The sequence below is a fragment of the Neolamprologus multifasciatus genome, chromosome 23 (genome assembly GCF_963576455.1).
Source record: "Neolamprologus multifasciatus chromosome 23, fNeoMul1.2, whole genome shotgun sequence".
NCBI lineage: Eukaryota > Metazoa > Chordata > Actinopteri > Cichliformes > Cichlidae > Neolamprologus > Neolamprologus multifasciatus.
The window spans coordinates 24871233-24892037 of record NC_140460.1 but is presented as its reverse complement, the minus strand read 5'-3'; the positions used below and the strand labels follow the sequence as shown (position 1 = coordinate 24892037).

At 38.5% G+C, this 20805-nt stretch overlaps 1 non-coding gene across 1 annotated transcript; it reads right to left on the bottom strand.

The window, feature by feature from the left end:
• Positions 1 to 13699: 13699 nt before the first annotated feature.
• On the bottom strand, positions 13700 to 13772 carry trnar-ucu (transfer RNA arginine (anticodon UCU)). Its single transcript has one exon. It is a non-coding gene; the product is annotated as a tRNA-Arg (tRNA).
• Between the last annotated feature and the right edge of the window lie 7033 nt (positions 13773 to 20805).

Below are 20805 nucleotides of genomic sequence, written 5' to 3'. Positions count from 1 at the left end.
AAAGTAATCTATTACTTTACTGAAGCAGTCTTATAAAAATTGTTTTCGTCTGATTTGTCACATATTCAAACAGAAATGTAAAATTCACAACTAAAATGAAATTAAAAATGGAATAAAAAATACAAGGTAAAAGTTTGAAACAAAAATTAAGAAACTGAATTAAAAAAATAGATTATAAAAATAACAACTGTCAAACAATAGTAGAAGAAATAGAATAAAGTAATCAAAGTATCAACAATAGTTAAAAATAAGAAAGTAAAATAATAAAATATAAAGTAAAAACTTAAATATAATGGAAAAATCTTAAATAAACGCTAATATTTATAAATAATTATAAATTATAAACTATAAACTATAAACTACAAATAAATATTACATTTAGAAATTAAAAATGTAAACATTATTAAAGAAAAAGTTACATTTAAATTTAAAGTTAGAATGTGCATAGTGTATACTAAACATAAAAAAATAATCAAAATTAGGCAAAAGTAAAAAATTAAGAGGTAAAAAGGAACAAAACACATAAATTATTAGATAAAATGAATCAAAAGAAATAAGGGCAAATTTGTGATAATAAAACCCTCAAAAAGCTAAATTGTAGTAAAATGAATTCTAAATTGTAAAATCAAAAGTCAAAATTATAAAACAAACTGTTAAAAATAGAAGATAAACAGAAATGATGAAGAGAAATGATAAAGCACAAAGAAAATAAAACATAATATGTTTTTAAAAAATAATAAATAAAAAGTTTAGCTTATTAAACAGAAATTCCAAAGAAAAGGCAAAAAATATTAGTAATAAAATACATAAAATTAAAAAATTGTGGAATTTTAAAAAAAAAGTATAATATATATAATCATGAAATGAATCAGAATTATTAAATATAAATATATAAATAAATGTGGCATGCCACTTGACTAACCCTTACCATGTCCATGATACATGTGACATTGTCACAAAAAGGAAGCCAAGTTTCATCTATTTAGTTCCAACACATGTTTCAATTTTCAGTAAACAAAATGAACCTGTTGTTATTTCCATAAATAGAGAATAAAATGTCAATAAACACAATAAAACTGTCCCAGGAGTCAGCAATGATCAGCACTGACTGGGCCTGTCTATAAATAAAGCTGAAGGGTTAATGACTTGTAGAGCAGAATGGTCCTCTGCTAATGATTCATAGATGGTTTGGTGACTGAATATTGTCAGCGAGCTAAAGTCCCTCTGTGGCTGCTGGGGTCTCGGTGACATTGCTAACAACATTCAGAAAAAAATTAACTGTGCTTTAGTTAGTTCAGAATAAATGCTATATAGTGATATAGCATTTGTTCTGTCTCCCAAACCTCAGTAATGTGAATCTAGTAGAGTTGAGATACTATCAGCTAGTCAGTCAGCAGGCACATTAACCAGTCATAAATTAAACTATTCCAAGGCCCACTGACTGACTACTTTTAAGACTAAGTCCACCATCACACACAAAAGATCAAATCAAGCACCTTTACCAGTCTGAATATAAAGTGGACTGAGGAAAAAAACACAAAGAGATCTGACTTTGATCAAAAAGCTGAGCAAACTGGACTCTCAAAGCTCTTTATGAACAGAGGAGATGATTGGATGACATAAACGCCCACATGCTGCAGTGAGGTATCCTGTTGCCTCTCTGCTCCCCCTGCAGTCATGCCTGAGGGAGCTTTTAAAGGCAGCACCCAAAGTCTCCAACAAGCCCGCTAATTAGATCAACAGCTGGAGAAGTAGAAAGGGAGGAAATTAAAATGCAATGCCCCAATTAATCTCATAAAAAACCCCATCAGATTTGTATCCACTGCCTTCAGTTTATCACTCAAAGCTCGAAGCGTCATATTTGTACCTTTGCACGCCATGCTAATTGTGTGAATCCATTTCACATGTGAACACGAAGGTAGAATGAATCATTGCGTTTTATTCATGAGTTCTTTATCTTATTCAGTTCTCGCATTCACGTCTTATTTCACAGTTTGGTCACATCCCCCAAAAAAAGAAAAAGAAACAACCGGCAGGACTTTAGAAAGCATCACTCTGTGCATGATGAATGCTGCAGCAGCTTCAGAAACATGAAAGCGCTGTGATTTATCTGACCAAACATCGCATGCTTTCTCACTCTGCTCTGTCAGGGGCCGACGGGGGTGCGATGGATATCTGTAAGGCGAGCTATGAAGTGACTGGAGATCAATGCAAGGCTGATATCCATAAAGCGGGCTGAAGTCACCTTGGACCCTCACATTTCAAAAAGCATTTCTAAAAAACATTTTCAGTGTCTCAGACTGTGAATAACTGCAGTTAAATCATACAGGCTGAAGTTTTAATTTTTTTTCCACATGACAAAACACATGATGCACTACAAGAAACTGAATCTGAACTGTTTTGTGAACAATTCACATTTATCTTTGTTTGTGTATGTGTGTTTTCTTTTTTATTTACATGTATGCTCCAAAAGATTTAGAAAGTGAGAAATTTGCATTGGAAGATGACCTTGAATTTAGAGTTGTGTTTCTGTTTTGTTTCTGTTTATGTACTAGTTTTGACATTGACCAGACAAACTTTCTCCATCTAAGAGTGCATCACCTTGGGAAACACTTTAAATGGCGGCACAGATCTATCTATTTCAAAGCAAACACACTTCAGCTATTTACATGGAATAAATCAGATCAACTCTGATCTTATTTTGGTTGCTTGTTTCTTTTGGGTCCTAACATACATAGAAGTTGAACTACACAGAGTTTTTGTACAATAAGAGATGTTGGATTGGATACCTAAAATTTTCGCTGTGACTTGGACAAACTCCTTGGCCAATCATAGCTTTTGGTGTTTCATTTAATTGAACAATGTCATCAAGGAAGCACCAAGGACCATCCATCCACCAGGCCATGTGGTGGTAATGGAGTTTGTTCCAGCAAGAGGGGAGAGGGTACACCCTGCAGACAGTCTCTGTTGCAGGGCTAAGACAAAGAGAGAGAAAGACAGCAACCATTCAGACCTATGGCCGTTTTGCCAACATGCACGTGCTGTAACTCATTGCTGTAAAAATCACATTGTGTTGGTTGTATATTCTTTGCAAGTTCTTTTAACAGCAATTTATTCTGGGAGACCACATCAGCTTATATGATAATTAGATCAAATGTACTATAGTGTAAATGTCAAATTTACCATTGCATTGTAGAATTTCAGCTAATTAGAACTTTAAAAGTGTTTCGTGCAATTGGCAGTCATCTCTTAGATATGATGAAGTATTTTTCTTCACAAAATAAACTACGCAAATTACTGGTTATATAGAGGAAAATTGCACTATTACTGTAAAAGCACTGTAAAAAAAAAAAACAGCATCATGAGATTTTTACAGTATTTTCCTGGGGAAAAATTACAGTAGAAAAACTTAAAAATTAAAAAAATAAATGATAGTAATTTGCTTCACTTAAGTAGAAGTCTCTACCAATAAAACACTGTAATCTGGGTTTGAATACTGACTGGGACCTTTCTGTGTGGCATTCTGTGTTCTCCCTGTGTCTATGTGGGTTCTCTCCGGGTACTGCTTCCTGCTATCATCCAAACCATTCATGTTAGGTCAAATGGTGATTTTAAATTGGTTGTAGAGCTTAATGATTTTCTGTCTCTCTGTTTTAGCCGTGTGATAGACTTTTGACCTGCCAAAGGTAGATGTCGCCTCTCACTGTGAAAACTGGGAGATGCTCTGGGGAACTCCAGGCCTCAAGGGCCAGTTTCCTGCAGGTTTTAGATATAACCATGGGTCAACACACCTGAATCAAATGATTAGTTCATTACCAGGCCTCTGGAGAACCTCAAGACATGTTGAGGAGGTAATTTAGCTATTTAAATCAGCTGTGTTGGTTCAAGGACACATCTAAAGCCTGCAGGGACACCGGCCCTCGAGGCCTGGAGTTCCCCACCCTTGCACTAGAGGATCCGTGACCCTGAACTGGATAAGAATAGATGGATGGATGGATGGGTGGGTGGATGGATGGATGGATGGATGGATAATCTACCTTTGCAATCATTGTAGTCATGACTAGAAGCAAATTTTTCCAGCAGGGATGTTAAATATAGATAAAGGTAAAACTCCTCAGCAAAAATAAAAAGCAAAACAAAAAACAACAGGCAATCATGAGGTCTGCTGATGTCTATCCTTTAATTTGTATAAATATATTGCAGCAGGGTAAATATTTCTCTTGAAGATTGTTTTCTATCTTGGGAGGCAGTAAAAGCACCTTGTGTTTTTTTGCAGAGGTTGCTGATTGCAGTGCAAGATATTATTTAATGGAATTTTAAAAGCGCAGTTTGTTTTGCACATTTCAAGAACATTAAAGGCAAAAATTAAACACTGAGGGGTTTTTTTCCCCACACAGGAGACGACCCCTGAGAAATCTGGCCCTGAACGCTGGGAGTTGCATGAAGAGGTAAATGTTTTCTGGACACGACACGCTCAGAGCAGCCGTTGCTGCCCTGTAGTTCAGCACTTATTAGAGACAGAGGCTGGATTGGACGCGTCTATTCATGTGGGTTGAATGGGAACTGTGGGACGTGAAAAGGAGGCTTCTATTCATGGCTTTATCGAGGAGCTTCACTATCAGCATGGCTCACTTTGCATCAGAATAACTGAGCGTTTGCTTGTCAGCCAGGTTGGTTATGGGAAGGAACACCAGGAATTTGTTTTTTTCACATGCCACATGCAAAAACAGGAATGCCTGGAAAAAAATGTAGTAAGCAGGAGCTTAAAGTAGAAAAAGAAAAGGCAGCAGAGCTTCTCTTAAGATTAGTTGTGTTCCCAAATAGTCAGAGCTGTTGTAATTCTGTATGTATAAATATACAAAAATATATATATTTTTTAAATTACTGAAAATTTTTAAAATGTAAAATGGACTGGTTCTTATATAGCTGGTTCTTTCCTACTCTGAGCACTCAAAGCACTTTATACATTCACGCCAGCACTTTTTTTTCCTACATGCTTCCTATCTAACATTCAAATTCATTCATACTCTGATGGATGCATCAGAGAGCATTGAAAAAATACTACAAAATTAGAATCATAGGGAAATATACCTTGCTAATTTTATGAATGAATGAGCATATATAAAGTCATGAAACTGAATGGATTGTGGAAAACCCCTGGACACAGGCTTACTTTTCCCATAGCATGACAAATAACAATCACTGAATTAGTGATCAAACTACAGAAGCTCGTGGAAAAGACTACATGCAAGATGTTGTTCCACGACTTTAGCTCTCTTTATTGGACATCCAGCTAAAATATTTTTTTGCATTTCCTTTACGCAATTACATAATTGCTAAGTTCAACATCTATGAACTGCATTGGACTTGGTGGTCGGGGTCGATGGAGGGCTCACAGAACCAAGCTCCTGCTTGTGTTTTAGGCAGCAAGCACTGCTTTGGTTATTGTAACGGAGTCTTGTGGTTTGGTTAAATGTAAATGGAGTGTCTGGATTCACTTTGTGTCGGTTCACTAATATGACTCAACAGTTCCTGGTGCGCGAATAAACTACATAATAAACATAAAACCACAAAACAGTCTGCGGTGGATGTTTATTAGTTATTCAGGTAGTTGTTATAAAAATGTTTTCATTTTTGTGCTTTTGCACTGCAGGTCATTTTGGTACAAAACTAATGAATTTGTGACTTTCCATCATGGACATTGAAATATCCAGTCTTATTCCTTCTTCTTTCCTTTCTCTTTCACTGTTCTCAGGAGGTCATGTGTTTGAGCCTTTTCTATGACATCTTCTCATCGGTTCCTTGTGTCTATGAGGACCAGTCCATTTGCTGACCTATCATCAGCTGGTAAATTATCAGCTGGTAAATCATCAGCTGGTAAATCATCAGCCTTGAGTTCAATAAGGATCTCTTGGAAGAATCTGAACATGATATAATGAAATAGAGAAATTAATGTATTTGGTGATTAGACTCTGATGACCCTTTTTGGCTGAATGGAACCGGAGGTGATAGGATTTAGGACAGGAACCCCCCCCCCCCCCCCCCCCCCCCCAGAATCTAGACGCTGGTGGTGGTAAAGATGTAGCTCTGACTGAGGTGTCTGTGAGGTGGAGATGGGGAGGAGGTGGGATGCACAAAGGAGAGTCTGAAAGGGAGAGAGACCACAGATTCAAATGATGCAAAGTGGAGGCTGATTTGTCCAAAGAAGGCGGGCAAGAAGATAGTTGGACTAGAGTAATGATGACAGTATTGAGATTGACAGCGTGAGGAAAAGGTAGCGAGGAAGAGAACAGAAAAACAGGCAGATGACTGATTACTGGTTTTCTTTTTTGAACTTGCACATTAGCTACATTTTAGCTAAGTTTTAGCTCTTGGCCGGAGTCACGTCTTTGTGTTCCTCACTTCCTCTCTTAGCTCTCCACTGAGTGTTGGCTGGGTTTCCTCAGATTGTGCAGATCTCTGTGCTCCCTATACTCAGATCTCTGAATGGAAAAGACTCAACATCTCTTGGAGGAGATCTTGGTTGATAGATTGGTCTGCAAAATTCATAGTTTTTATATGAAATATTCAATTCCAACTAATTTCCCTTCATGATAAAGTTAACTATTACCATTTGAAAAAATAAGGTCTGGAGGTCAGTTAAGCTTCCTTGTTTAGTTTGTAGAAGTTGTTTAATTGTTCCTGAGAGAAGGCGATAGTAGACACACGGTACAATAAAGACAAAGTAAACTCTATTATCTATGCAAACAGATGCCTTGTAAATGCACTGGAATTCTTTACAGCTGTATAAAACATTTTGCAGAGACATCAAGATAATTCATCTTCAGGCTGTCTTCGTTCTATTACGTTCCTTCCTTTCTTCTTTTTCACAACCCATTTCTGTGTCTCTTGCTTCCAGCTGTCCGTTTACGATGACTCCACACTTGAGGCTGCACAACCTGTTCACAGGAAATTACTTATTCATCATTTCCTCCGTCGAAGCTGTGGAAAGGCCAAGGATTAAAGGCCTGTATCTTCAGGCAAACACACAAATACACACCTGAAATGTGGATGTAGCTTCTTCTGTCCTTAGGCAGCATTTTTCAGGATTTACTAATAATTCCTCGGTAGTAAATTTGCATTTAAGCAAACCATAAAGCATTTCAACAATCCCTTTGAGGTTTGGACACTACCCAGATTTGGACCCCTCCCCCCCCCGCCCCCCCACAAATATCTATTGTTTTTCAGTTTTTTTAAGCGCTCCTGCTTTTGATTACAAACTGAAAGCTCCATCTGCAATTTTAAATACAGACAAAACCCACTCTGTCAACATGATGAAATGATGCCACGTTGAAAGGGAAGCCTTTGAATCTTTAAATCCACAAATCCCTGGTTAGTAAATGATTACCATTTCTCTCCCTAGATCCTCTGCATCAACCACGTTTCACATTTTGTGTTGCTGTTATGCAGAGGAACTTACAAAGAGAGCGAGCAGGAAGGGATTTGGATTTTCGCTCAAGGACACTCAGTCAAGATGGAACATGAGCAACAGAGGGTAATGATGTTTTTCCCACATAAATGGATGCATACTCCTTTGGCAGCAGCTTCAAGAGATGCAGATTCATCTCGGAAAATGAAAATGAGGGATGGCTGTTATTGAATGTGTCAGATCATTTGCAGCTTGCTCAGTTCAAGCTAAAGCTCACCATTCATTTTGAAGCATCCCCTATAAATAGATAGAATAACCTTGTAAATGCCCATTTATAAGAGAGAGCTATGTTTAAGTATTTGTTTGACAGATTTATCAATGTTCCTGCAGTCGAGTGAAGATTCAGATTAATTACTGTTTGTCTCATTTAAAGGTTAAGAGGCTGTAAGAAAGGCTTACTAAAGTTGTTTGGGCTCAAGAAACACCTTTCTTTGTATCAGCTGACCGACAACATAACACTAGCAGATTTCTGTAAAACCAAAGAAAACGTGTCAATTTTGATATTTTAAAGTTTGAATAGGTCTGAATAGAGTCTGTGTGTGAGTGTCCTGAGTGATGAGGCTTACTCAGACTGTGGCTCAGACTGGTGAGGTGCTATTTATGCTTTATAAACAACCTTTTCAATGTTTCAAGGATAAAAACTGTTCCTGTCTTTCATTTTAATCAGTTCATTAGGTGCTGCTGATTGTTTGGACGCTAAATCAACCTTTACATGTCCTATCACTTTAGCTCAGAAAGGCCATGACTTTATAAGTACATGCACTTAGACTAGACTAGCGTATTTCCAGTGCTACATGTTCCTAACAAGTTCCAATAAATGCATTTATTTTTATAATCTAATCTTAAAGACACATGGGACTGAATCTCATCACAGAGAGTAAGGACTGCATGGATATAACTGATTCCATTAATAGAAAAATACTTTCATATTGACTACTTGTGTTATATGCTTACTCTATAATTACATGAAATATAAGTATATTATAAGTATATAAGTATATTAAAAAAACATATACTTGTCATTAGCACTATCCAGGTCCAAACTGTTCCTCAGTTTCCAATCTCAAACAAACGCTGCGGCATCACTGAGAGTTAAAACTTCTCTAACTTCTTTCGTCTTTAGTAAACTGATCAGTGTGGCTGCACTACCAGGTGTAACAGTAAAGTGTAACATCCAGGCTTTAATGAAAAACAGGATTTATGAAGTTTAACGGCATTAGAAGTTAGCTCGGGGAGTTAGCTTGCAAGTTTCCATCTAAAGATGAAACACCATGTTCTAACTGAGGAATTCTGAAAAATTAAAACATACAGCTCTGCTATCACTTCAGACATAAATGAAGACAGAAAACTAAACAGCAGCAACATTTATGGGGTTACTGAAGTTGGGCTAGCTAGCATAAAATGATGTGCTACCTGGTGGTTAGCTACAGAGCTATGGTTAGGATAATAGAAACACATTAGCATAGTAAAGTTGGAGGATGAATACTAACTTTTCCCACCTGCAATAAAAGTTAACGTGAGGGTTCCCAATGGTCAGGGACACATGCAATTGCGTGGCAGAAAACAAACATAACTTCAGTGAGGAGAACACCTGAGATAATCCATCCCCAACATGAGGTTAGTCATTAATATACTGTATATATAGTGTATATGTAGTAAAATATACTATTTTTAGGGGCTTGTTCAAATCAAAGCATTAAACATGTTAAAAAGGCAACAGCGTTAATGAACACAGTGTAATTTGGAACCAGATGCATGGTTTATATGTCATCACTTAACAAGTGGATAGTCAATGAACCTCGTTATATAACTGCTAACATTTTATATTTATTTGTATGAATTAAACTTGGCTGATTCAAGAGTTCATTCCAAGTGTTGAATATGCATTTCATAGTTTTTCACTGGAACTCTCACATGTTGGTGCAAAATGAGGGAAAGTCCGGAGAAGAAACCTAAAGTTGATGATGACAGAATTATCTCCATGATTGAGAACTTTACATCTAACCAAGCCACTCTGGACGAGAAAAGAGTATCATTGCCAAGGTCTACAAGAGATGGCTTCATGAATAGAAATATAGAGGGTTAATAGCAACTGAAGGCAGCTGTGGTAAAGGAATGGATGAGGATCTAAAGGGAGGAAGAAGAATGTGGTGATATTCATGGGTTCTCGACTTCAGGCAATCAAGGACTTAATCCAAGTATTAAACAGTTACCCATCTATTCAGATCAAAATAAAAACCCAGCAAATATTTCTGCTTTTAGCTTCCAAAGATGAAATACATGTTTAACTTAATACAGACATAAAACTCTCTTTACCAGCAGCTGCCAAATCAATTTGAAACTTGATTTGTGAGTCTTTATGTGAAGATTCTGGGCTGAAAAATGTCAAAGGGAAAATGACTGCAGCTTTAAAGATTGCATTTCTTTTTAAAAGGTAATATTTGTCTTCGACTGTGTGCTCCTCTGTGGTCTGAGGTGCTTACCTCAGTGCAAAAGCAGACACTTTACAGCTGGGGGCTAAATCTCATGTGGGGCTTCACTCTGCGATCAATCAATAGAGAGCTCGGCCAGAGAGTCCACCTCGGTAATGTAAATCAGCACTATAGAGCTGGACCCGCTCACATCTCCTCTCTGTGGGGCCTCCTTTGTAAACTCATTATCTCAGCGGTATCCACTTGAGTTCAACACCAATTACCCACAACCCTCTCTGTCCACAGGCTTCCCATGGCAACCAAAGCTTTCCAACTGGATCACTTGAGAGTTTAAGAGGCCGGGAAGAAGTAAAGATAAAAGAGTTAATGCGGGAGTGATGAGCTCCTAATTGTAATCCATAATTTATGTTCATAGCCACACAGTTCTTTACTCCATTAGTGTAAGGTGGGCATTAAACTGAGTCAGCCAAGCTTATGAGCTCTGTAGCAGTTAATTTTAGATCAGTTCAGCCGTTCAAACTGCACAGAAAGTAAATGTGATTTGAATGCTTTAATACCTGATAGTTTACAGCTAAATGTGAGACAGGAACGTACGTCAGTGACCTCTGTTGGTTTCAGCACTTGCGACATTTTAATTCTGTTGATATTGTGCAGGTATAAATCACAGCTGGCATTAAAATCCTGTTTGTACGCGTCTGCAGCAGATGTTTGAACTTGTTTCTGTAAATATTACTGACTACGTTAAAATGCCACGGATGCATTAAGGACAAGAGGCCCCGTGGATGTTGATTTACATGTTGGCACCTGATTCGAACGCTGCTCAACATATGCCGAGAAAGTTTTCCAAACTTGTACCATGAGCTACCCTGACAAAGTCCCAGAAGTTGATAAAGGTCATGAAATTTAATGTTCACATGAAATAGTGCTTCCACCTTGGAAGAGAGACAAAAGTTTTCAAGCCACTCGGGATCAAATCGTATGCTAGAGCAGGTTTGGATGGTTCACAGTTTAAAATGACCCTTTTAAAAAAATCTTATACTGGGCCTTTACCCTCAGTCATAAGTAGGGATGGGTACCGGTATCCGGTGCCATGATGGCACCGGTTCTGGCATAAACGGTAGTAACCAGATCGAAAAGCAGCGCACATTTCGGTGCTTTATTTTCCTGAGATGTGATACACTTTGAATTCTAGCCAATCATTTTACGTTTCCGAGGATAGTAGGCGGGCTCAGGTACGTACGTTCTTTTAGAGCAGAGCTACAGATTAAAAATGTCCAAGGCAAGCGGTCAAACGTCTGGCTGTACTTCACAGCAAAATATGCAAACTCAGCAGCCTGCAACAAGTGCTTTAAGCTGATACTGTGATACTGTCAAAGGAGGTAACACCTCAAATCCGATGAAACACCTGGCGACGCATAGCGTTTTTTTTAAAAGCTGAGAAATGCGCCGTATTTGATAGCTTGCTGCGAGACCTCACACCGAGCACATCTACTGTGGGTGGGTTGCCTGTTATCGACCCGGAGTTAGCAACATCCCCCAAAAACCCAAAGAGTAGAGTCCTGGCCCCTAGCCCTGCCAATGTAGCAGAAATGATGACGGATGATGATGGCAGCAGCAGCCGTTCTTCTCTGCGTGAGTAGCTTAATGTTGTTCGTGTATAATTTACGTTGAGTAGGCTAACCACGTTATTACATTAATGCATGTAAGGTAAACTAGCAAACATCATCATAGCTACATGCGGCTGTCTTCTTGTTTGATGGCAGATGCTCCCTTCACCCTGGCCTAAAAGGCTAAAATGACCAAAGAAAAAGTGGAAAACAGTTAAACATGAGAGGTTTTTGGACAAAGTTTGTGTTTTTTCCATTGTTTAAGCACTGCTTCCAGCCAAGAGTGATACCATATATGCCCTATAGCTGCAGAAAAGGCTAACATTTACAAAAAAAACAGCTGAACATGAGAGGTTTTTGGACCAATTTTGTGTTCTTTAAGCACCGGTTTGAGCACCGTTTAAGCACCGGCACCGTTTCAAAAGTACCGGTTTGGCACCGGTATCGGATAAAACCTAAACGATACCCATCCCTAGTCATAAGTCATCTACTGTCTATTTAAAGTCATTGTAGCTCATCCCCCTACAAACCCACACTTCCCTGAAGTCAACTTTCTTCTGATTGGTTGCATCTCGTAAGGTTGGAACACTAAGTGGGTGGGGCTTTTGTGCCTGAGATCATCATGTAATCAACATCTGCTCTCACACTACAATGTTAGTTCAGTCAGGCTGTGAAGTCCAGCTCAAGACAGTCGTGGTAGATCATCTTATCTGAAAGCTCCACTGACACCCTTCTACACATCCAATGTGCAGGTCTAATTTAAGACTGGTTATTTAGGCTGCTTTAGTCTCCCCATGATTGCTGCTGCCTCTGCAAGCCACTTTGCAATGAAATGAATGTTGACTGTAGTGGTCCAGACTAAAATTAATTCATTTGTAGTTGAGGAAATTTTGCAACATGTTCCACAAGAACAATATCACGGAACAATGAAAACAGTATTTAAAATCATTTAAAGTAAAAAGAACAAAAACAAAACACTAAAATATGGTACAATTGTTTTTCTCAATGATATGAAGGAGTGTCTACAAGCATCTCCCTGTTACCCCAGAAGTGCTAAATTGCCTGTCAAACCATCCCTTTTCAGATTTATGAACTTAAACAGTGGAAAGAGATGCTGTTATGAAAGAGGCAGAGGGTCAAAACAGAGAGAAGAAGATTCATGGATTACCCGGATTAGTACGAACATGGTTTAAATCCCAGTGACAGTCCGACTTGAAAGCTGTCAGTTGGTGACTCAGCAGTGGGAGTTTGATGCAGTAGAAGAGCTGACTTTAACAACGTGACTGCAGGAAAGGCACAAACTAATCACAAAAGAAGCCAAGAAGGAGCTAAAAAAACACTCAAAAGTTCCTGAACCACATTAAAACTGTGAGTTAAATGAACTCTTACGACTTCTGCAAACTTTATTAATTAACTGGATTAATTTGAACAAATTGTTTAGATGGTCTCAGTTAAAAAAAAAAAGCTGCTTACTTATGTTGGTGATACCAAAATTTAATACATATTTATCAGTGGTACTGGCACTTTGGTTTTAATCAGTATTTTGCTAAGTTCTTCTCTTCAAGTTCTATTGTAATTCATGCCATCATCAAAACATCTCATTTAGTCTTGGTAACCAAAGTATTCTGAAAGTTTGAGTTTTCATTGAACAACACGATGGTGTTGCCAAAGCCAACTTCAGTGTTCTGATGTGACACGGAAAAAAACATTGTCCAATCTGCTCCAACCTCTATTTGATAACCGTCCTGGTCTGAAGACACAATTGTTTAGCAAGTGATCGGTAAGAGTTTGCAAAAACTTGGTGCTTTCTATAGAAATTACGGTCAACTGTGACCCACTCTGCTAGTGACCGAATCACTTGCAAGGATGTTTTTGGTGCAGCACTATATGTTTCTTTGTAACCAGTTTCAAATATCCACAGCAAGCAACTTTCTACAAGTACTTTTACAAGCAGCACCTGAAAACACATTTGTCACCAACCAGATTCTAGACCTGTGTGAACTCCTCACATACTGGAGCAGCTGGAATTACTCTAAGTGCAGGATCTTCTCAACATATTTCCATTTGTTGGGAATTTTACGTTAAGATTGTGCCTTAAAGCTAGCTGGACAAGCTGAAATTTAAACTCTTAACCTGCAATTACAACTGGCTATCTAAAACTTTTAAAAGATAGTGGCTGTTATGCTTTGGGACACCCCAGGTGGGACTCGAACCCACAATCCCTGGCTTAGAAGGCCAGTGCCTTATCCATTAGGCCACTGGGGCTGCATTTGAGGAGCTCTGTAGGCAAAATGATCTGTTTTCACCGGCCATGTCCATTCCTTTATGACCACAGTGTACCAATATCTGATGGCATTATCTGATGGCCGCTTGCAGCAGGATAACTCACCATGTCATCTCAAACTGGTTTCTTCAATATGGCAAAGAGTTCACTGTACTCAAATGGCCTCCACAGTCACCAGATCTCAATCCAATAGAGCACCTCGAGGATTTGGTGGAACAGATGGATGTACAGCCTACAAATCTGCAACATTTGTGTGATGTGTCACATCAGCATGGACCAAAATCTCTGAGGAATGTTTCCAGCACTAGTTGAATCTGTGTCCTGAAGAATTAAAGCAGATCTGATGGAAAGAGGGGGTCCAACCTGGTACTACCAAGGTGCACCTAATTAAACATCTGTGAGTGTTGATATAAAGTTATGTTACAGTTACCTTTTTATGAGTCTGGATCCTAATGGATGATTCTGGAATATTTAAAAGTTATTCACTGTTGTTATTTCTCTGAAGAAAACTAAAAGATCTACAGAAACAAATAATCATGATGTCATGTTTTTTTCTAATTAACCAATATTATCAAATTAATCCTTTTAAAACTCTCAGTAATGAGCGCACAGGTTGCCACAAATTTGGACATTAAATAATTTCATTTACTAACTTCTTGTTAACATCTCCTGATTGAATCACTTCTTTTTGCAATCATGAGCAACTAAAACATAATTAGAAAAAGAGACATTTGCTCTAAGGGATCCTTACTTATTTTTTAATAGTAGAAAGTCTTAAACATCCAGCTGTGTATGTTCCTGAGCAACATTATTCTTTTTTATATTTATTACTCTGAAAATAACCAACAGGTTTCCCTTTGAATCCAGCCCAGAAAAAGATGGAAAGCAGGGGCAGCAGAGGCCGACAGGCTGCTTGTTTGTTTACAGTACTTACATCGACATCTCTGCATTAATGTGCCAATGATTTACTGGTTTTAAAATGCCGCGCGGTGCACCTTCACCCTCGCTCAGTCACTTTTATCACCATTAATCTCACTCCTCCCGGCTGCACTTGGCTAAATGTTTTCTGGCCTTCATTTGCCCGAGCTCCTCCCCCATCAATCACAATTATCAGCCATGATTGATGAAGCCGTCAAGGAAGCGAGACGTAACGCTTTACAAGGTCGATGACTTTGAGCATAACTGTCAGAACTTGGCTTTAATTTCATCAGAAGTTTGTGTTTGTGTGTTAAAGCATGAGTTTGGACTGGTGTAAATCTCATTTAATTGGCTAAGCTGGTGAACCACAGAAAACGACGGGAAAGCCAAGTGAGAATTAAAGCTCAATATAAAGGTTAAATGGCTGTTTCACCTCTGGGCCAAACGCCGCATACTCGGGCAGAGCGAGCAGCACGACATGATTTATGAGTCTGAATGCAGGAGTTATAGCTAATGAACTGATGGCACTCACACTGTCAAGGTTGCTGGTTTGAATCCCATTGCGTAGAACAAAGTGGGATAACAGTGTGTTTGAAGAGGAAGGATTTCCTCACAGAGAACGATTCTCAACTGTGTTTATCTCATATTTTATCCAAAGGCCCATCAAAGAGATTTAAAATCACGTTCATCAACATTGCTGTGGTTTGAATGTGATCATCTGCACTCATTCTTGGCAATTTAGTAATTCAATCCAGGCACAACCCTTCCCTTTTATCTTGGCTTGGCACCAACAGTAGGAGTACATTGGTTTGAGACCCTCCCACCTATGGCTGTGTTACCATTTCAGGCCAGCACGGATTCAAACTTGCCGTGCACTGTAGGTGCACATCTAACGTGGTGTGTTTTTGTTGAAAATTCCCTCTCAAAGACGCACCATGAACAAAATGAAGTCAAAATCAAGTGATGATGAGCTCATCCTGATGTTTCTAAACAAAAAAAAAGAAGAAACTGAGATTCTGGTTCATCCAATTCTCAGTAGAAACCAGTAGCAGGGAAAATTTGATGGGTTGATCCCGGTGTTGAAGCTTGATCGTGATCAATTTTCAGGATGTCAGTGGGGCAGTTTGACGTGTGTTGGCAGAGTTGGAATCACATCTGAGGAGGCAGAGAAATAATTTCAGACATGCATCTAGCTGTGTGTCTGAGGTAATGTAGTAATTTTACTATTTCCATATCATTGTATATTTAAGATGGTGCGCATTTTGTGGTACAAATGCTTTGATCTGATTGGTCAGATCTGTTTATTTGGATCTAAAAAAATAATCAAGCTTGGTAATCACATTGGCATTTCCTTTGAAAAAATGAGCAAAAAAATAAATGTAATCAAATCCTGTAAATATGGGCTTCAGTTATCCAGCTTATTATGCTATGCAGACCAAACGGCACCAAGCAAATTGCGTGTTTCTCCTCACAACCGGTGTGCGTGGCGGGCGATGACTGGACACAAGCACTCGTCTGATATAGTTGCGGTCAAATCAGATTTGGTATTTGTAAGAGTGTTGGTCAGAAAGTGGCATTGCAGATAACATTCAAATAGAGGGACTTTTAAGTTAGAATAAGGGACGAACCAATTTTGCGCTGCAGCGCTCTGCCTGTCACTCACGATCTTCATGTGTACTATTTGCACATGCTCTCATCTAGTATGTGTAACAGCTCAGGCTGGTGCTGGCAGTGCAGAGGTGTAGAAGGTGTTTTCTTTGCCTGCTTTTGGGGCCTTAACACCAACTGAGCATCATTTAAACACCATAGTCTACCTGAGTGTTTTTGCTGACCATGTTCATCCCTTTATGACCACAGTGTACCATCTTCTGGTAACGCACCATGTCGCAAAGCTCAGAGTTCACTGTACTCAAACGGCCTCCACAGTCACGAGCTCTAAATCCAAACCTTTAGGATTTGGTGAAATTAAGGGAGATTTGAAGGCTAAAAGGAACCCAAGCAGGTATTAGCAATGACATGTACAGTGAGTGTATATATGAACAATTCCCATTCCAACCAGAACAGAAAGCAGGCTATCTAAAGGTCCTAGGAGAGAGTGGCTCCATTGGCCACTGGATCATGGTCTCAGCCTGCTTCTGACCATATTTGAAATCACCCCAGGTGGGAATCGAACCCACAATCCCTGACTCAGAAGGCGAGAGCCCTATCCATTAGGGCCACTGGGGCTGCACTTAAACTCTGCAGGTTACAGTCAACAGTCAATAAGTCTGATTATGATTGGTTTCTTGAACATGACACTGACTTCACTGTACTCAAATGGCCTCCTCAGTCACTAGAACTTAATCCAACACAGCACATTTGGGATTTGGTGGAACAGGAGATTCACATCATAGATGTTCAGCAGACAAATCTGCAACAAGTGTGTGATGCTGTCATGTCAACAGGGACAATACCTGTTGATTCTGTGCCAAGAAGGGTTAAAGGAGTCTTGAAGGGAAAGGAGGTCCAAATGGACACTAGGAAAGTAACTGGGTAAGGTACATGTCCACATACCCCGTTTTCTGCAGTCGTAGCCCCCAGGTTACTTGAACCACTGGGTCTAAGCCTCAGTAAAATGCACAAAGAAATCAATACAGGAGCTAATTTCCTTATTTCTAATTTCCTTGTTCCATTGGAGCAAAGTTTAATGTTCCACTTTGAGTCAAAACACCTAAATTAATTGTGCCATATTGCTAACAACTTTCCAGCCTTATTAAAAAAGCCCCTTCTTGAATGTCTTAGCTTCACTGAGCTGAGAGAAGCACGTTTATAGGGTCGATTCCTTCTGTGCACTTACACCATCTGCGGATTTCAGCAAGTTGGATTAATTAGTTTTTATGCTAGTGTGGGTAATTGAGGACTCGTTTCACATCAAAACAGATAAAAATGTACGATAAAGAGGATCATTTGAGTTAAAGTATGTCTTTAATGGTTATTTGTGACCATTTATGTGAATTCACATTGGCACACAGCGGCTTTCTGCACCTCATTTAAACAGAAATCTCGAACACTTGGATAAAACATTCAAACTGCAGCACCTGATTGACAAATGGTGTTTGTCATTGTTGTGACAGGTTTAAGTCATGTTATATTTTCTCACCTGTACACTATTACCTGCAGATCTCCTCAATGTAACAAACCTGAAGACTTTAAATACAAACTCACTGCAAACAGCCAAAAACGCTGTCAGATTCACTGATTTGAAGCTGAAATTAAAATTTGATTAGCAGCCTGCAGCAGCAACTGTTTTCCCCAGATTGACCCTGTGGCCTTTCAGCGACAGGAAGTGCTCTCCATCCCTCGCTGCGCCGATGTGAACGCTCGAACAGCTGCCGCAGTGAGGACTTGAGACAAACACGAGAGCTCATTATGATAATAGGAAAAGGCCGGGGAGATTTTCAGCAAGATTAAAAACAACTTGATTAACCCGCCTGTCAGTCACACGGCATCTGCTGTAAGCTACTCTGAGCGAAACTCGAGTCAAAGTATCTGCGGATAAAAACACAATGAACAAATCTCCTCCTGGATATGATGAGAGGTGTTTAACATTAACAGCTTTAAAACGCTGCACTGTTACAAAAAATAGTAATGCCAAAGTATCTTACTGTATATTTTACAGTTTTGTACTGTCTTTCTAGAATATCATTAAATTTACATAAGTAGACTGTGATTTTACATGTCAAAGGTAAAATAACATAACATCACTATAAATATATTTTTTTGTACATATGCATATTTAGATTGTAAAAATACATTCAGAAATGTATCATAATTTCACAAATATTTGTCTGTTATGTGAGAGAATGATCTGTTAAATCCAAATGTAATACTATGGAAAAATATCTGAAATGATCGAAAATTAATGAGAATAATCAATAATTAAAGGAGTATTTGAATTATGATTGTGCTGAAAATTTCATGTCATCCAGGTCTGATTCATTAATTCAGAGGTAACAAGTAAAAAAATATAATTAATAGGAATAAAAACTAAAAAAACATATAAAACATTGCACGGCCACGCTGTGCTAATTATATATTTTAAAAAATAAATGTAGAGGTAGGAATTGCAATTAATATAAATCTCAAAGTATTCATAACATTCCTGAACAGAAATAGGCCTCTGCACCTGGGGTGAGGGTGCGGCCATGAAAACAATGTGACATGCCATTGGATGTTGGGACACATAATATCATGACGCTAAGCATCGGCCAATGAATGTGAACTAACAACCACAAGGTTGCGGGTATGGCTGCACTGTAGGAAAAAATGCTAATATAAAAGTATTTAACTGTGCATTTTACAGTTTTGTTCTGTTCTTCTAGAATATCATTAAAGTTACGTAAATAGACTGTGATAGACATTTCAAATGTAAATTAACGTTAAATCACTGTAATGCAATAAAACATAATTTTCATGATTATTAAATGTATCTGTCTGTACATATGCATATTTAAATACATTCACAAATGTATCATGATTTCACAAATATCTGTCCGTTATTTGAAAGATTGAACTGTTGAATTCAAATGTAATGCTATGGATTTGATTTGATTTGATTTGATATACCTTTATTAGTCCCACAAGGGGAAATTTCATAAGGCTGCCGACCTATTGCACGCAATCAGACCAGGAGTGACATGTTTAGCCGCATGTTCTCCTTAAATTGCTGGCTGTCTGAGTGGTGTCCCAGAAACGATGTGGGCTTCATAGATAATTGGCAAACCTTCTGGAGGAAACCTGGTCTTGTTAGGAGAGATGGCATCCATCCCACTTTGGATGGAGCAGCTCTCATTTCTAGAAATATCGACAAATTTATTAAACCCCTCAAAACATGACTATCCAGAGTTGGGACCAGGAAGCAGAGTTGCAGTCTTACACGCCTCTCTGCAGCTTCTCTCCTCCTGCTACCCCCCCCCCAAAAACCCATCTCCATAGAGACTGTGTCTGCTTCCAAAAAGACAAAAAACAAACTAAAAACCAGCAACAAACAACTTAAACATTTACAAAGAAAGAACAATACAGTATCCACATCTGAACCAAAGAGTAAAACAGTGAAATGTGGATTATTAAATATTAGGTCTCTCTCCTCCAAGTCTCTGTTAGTACATGACTTAATAATTGATCAACAAATTGATTTACTCTGCCTTACAGAAACCTGGTTGCAGCAGGATGATTATGTTAGTTTAAATGAATCAACACCCCGAGTCATTCTAACTACCAGAAATCTCGAAGCACAGGTCGAGGGGGCGGTGTGGCAGCAATTTTTCACACCAGTCTATTAATTAATGAAAGACCAAGACAGACTGTTAATTCATTTGAAAGCCTGATGCTTAGCATTGTCCACCCCAGCTGTGAAACTCAGAAACCAGTCTTACTTGTTATCATCTATCGTCCACCTGGGCCTTACACAGAGTTTCTGTCTGATTTCTCAGACTTTATATCTAATTTAGTTCTGAGCTCAGATAAAATAATTATTGTGGGTGATTTTAACATCCATGTAGATGCTAAAAATGACAGCCTCAACATGGCATTTAATCTGTTGTTAGACTCAATTGGTTTCTCTCAAAATGTAAAAGAACCCACCCACCACTTTAATCACACTCTAGATCTTGTTTTAACATATGGCATAGAAACTGAACATTTAACAGTGTTTCCTGAAAACCCTCTCCTGTCTGATCATTTCTTGATAACATTTACATTTACAATAATTGATTACGCAGCAGTGGAGAGTGGACTTTATCAAAGTAGATGTCTTTCTGAAAGCGCTGTAACTAAGTTTAAGAATATAATCCAGCCACTGTTATCATCGTCAATGCCCTGTACCAACACAGAGCAGAGCAGCTATCTGAACGCTACCCCAACAGAGGTCGATTATCTTGTTAATAATTTCACCTCCTCACTACGTACGACTCTGGATACTGTAGCTCCAGTGAAAACTAAGGTCTCTAATCAGAAGTACCTGACCCCGTGGTATAATTCTCAAACACGTACCCTAAAGCAGATGACTCGTAATCTGGAGAGGAAATGGCGTGTCACAAATTTAGAGGATCATCATTT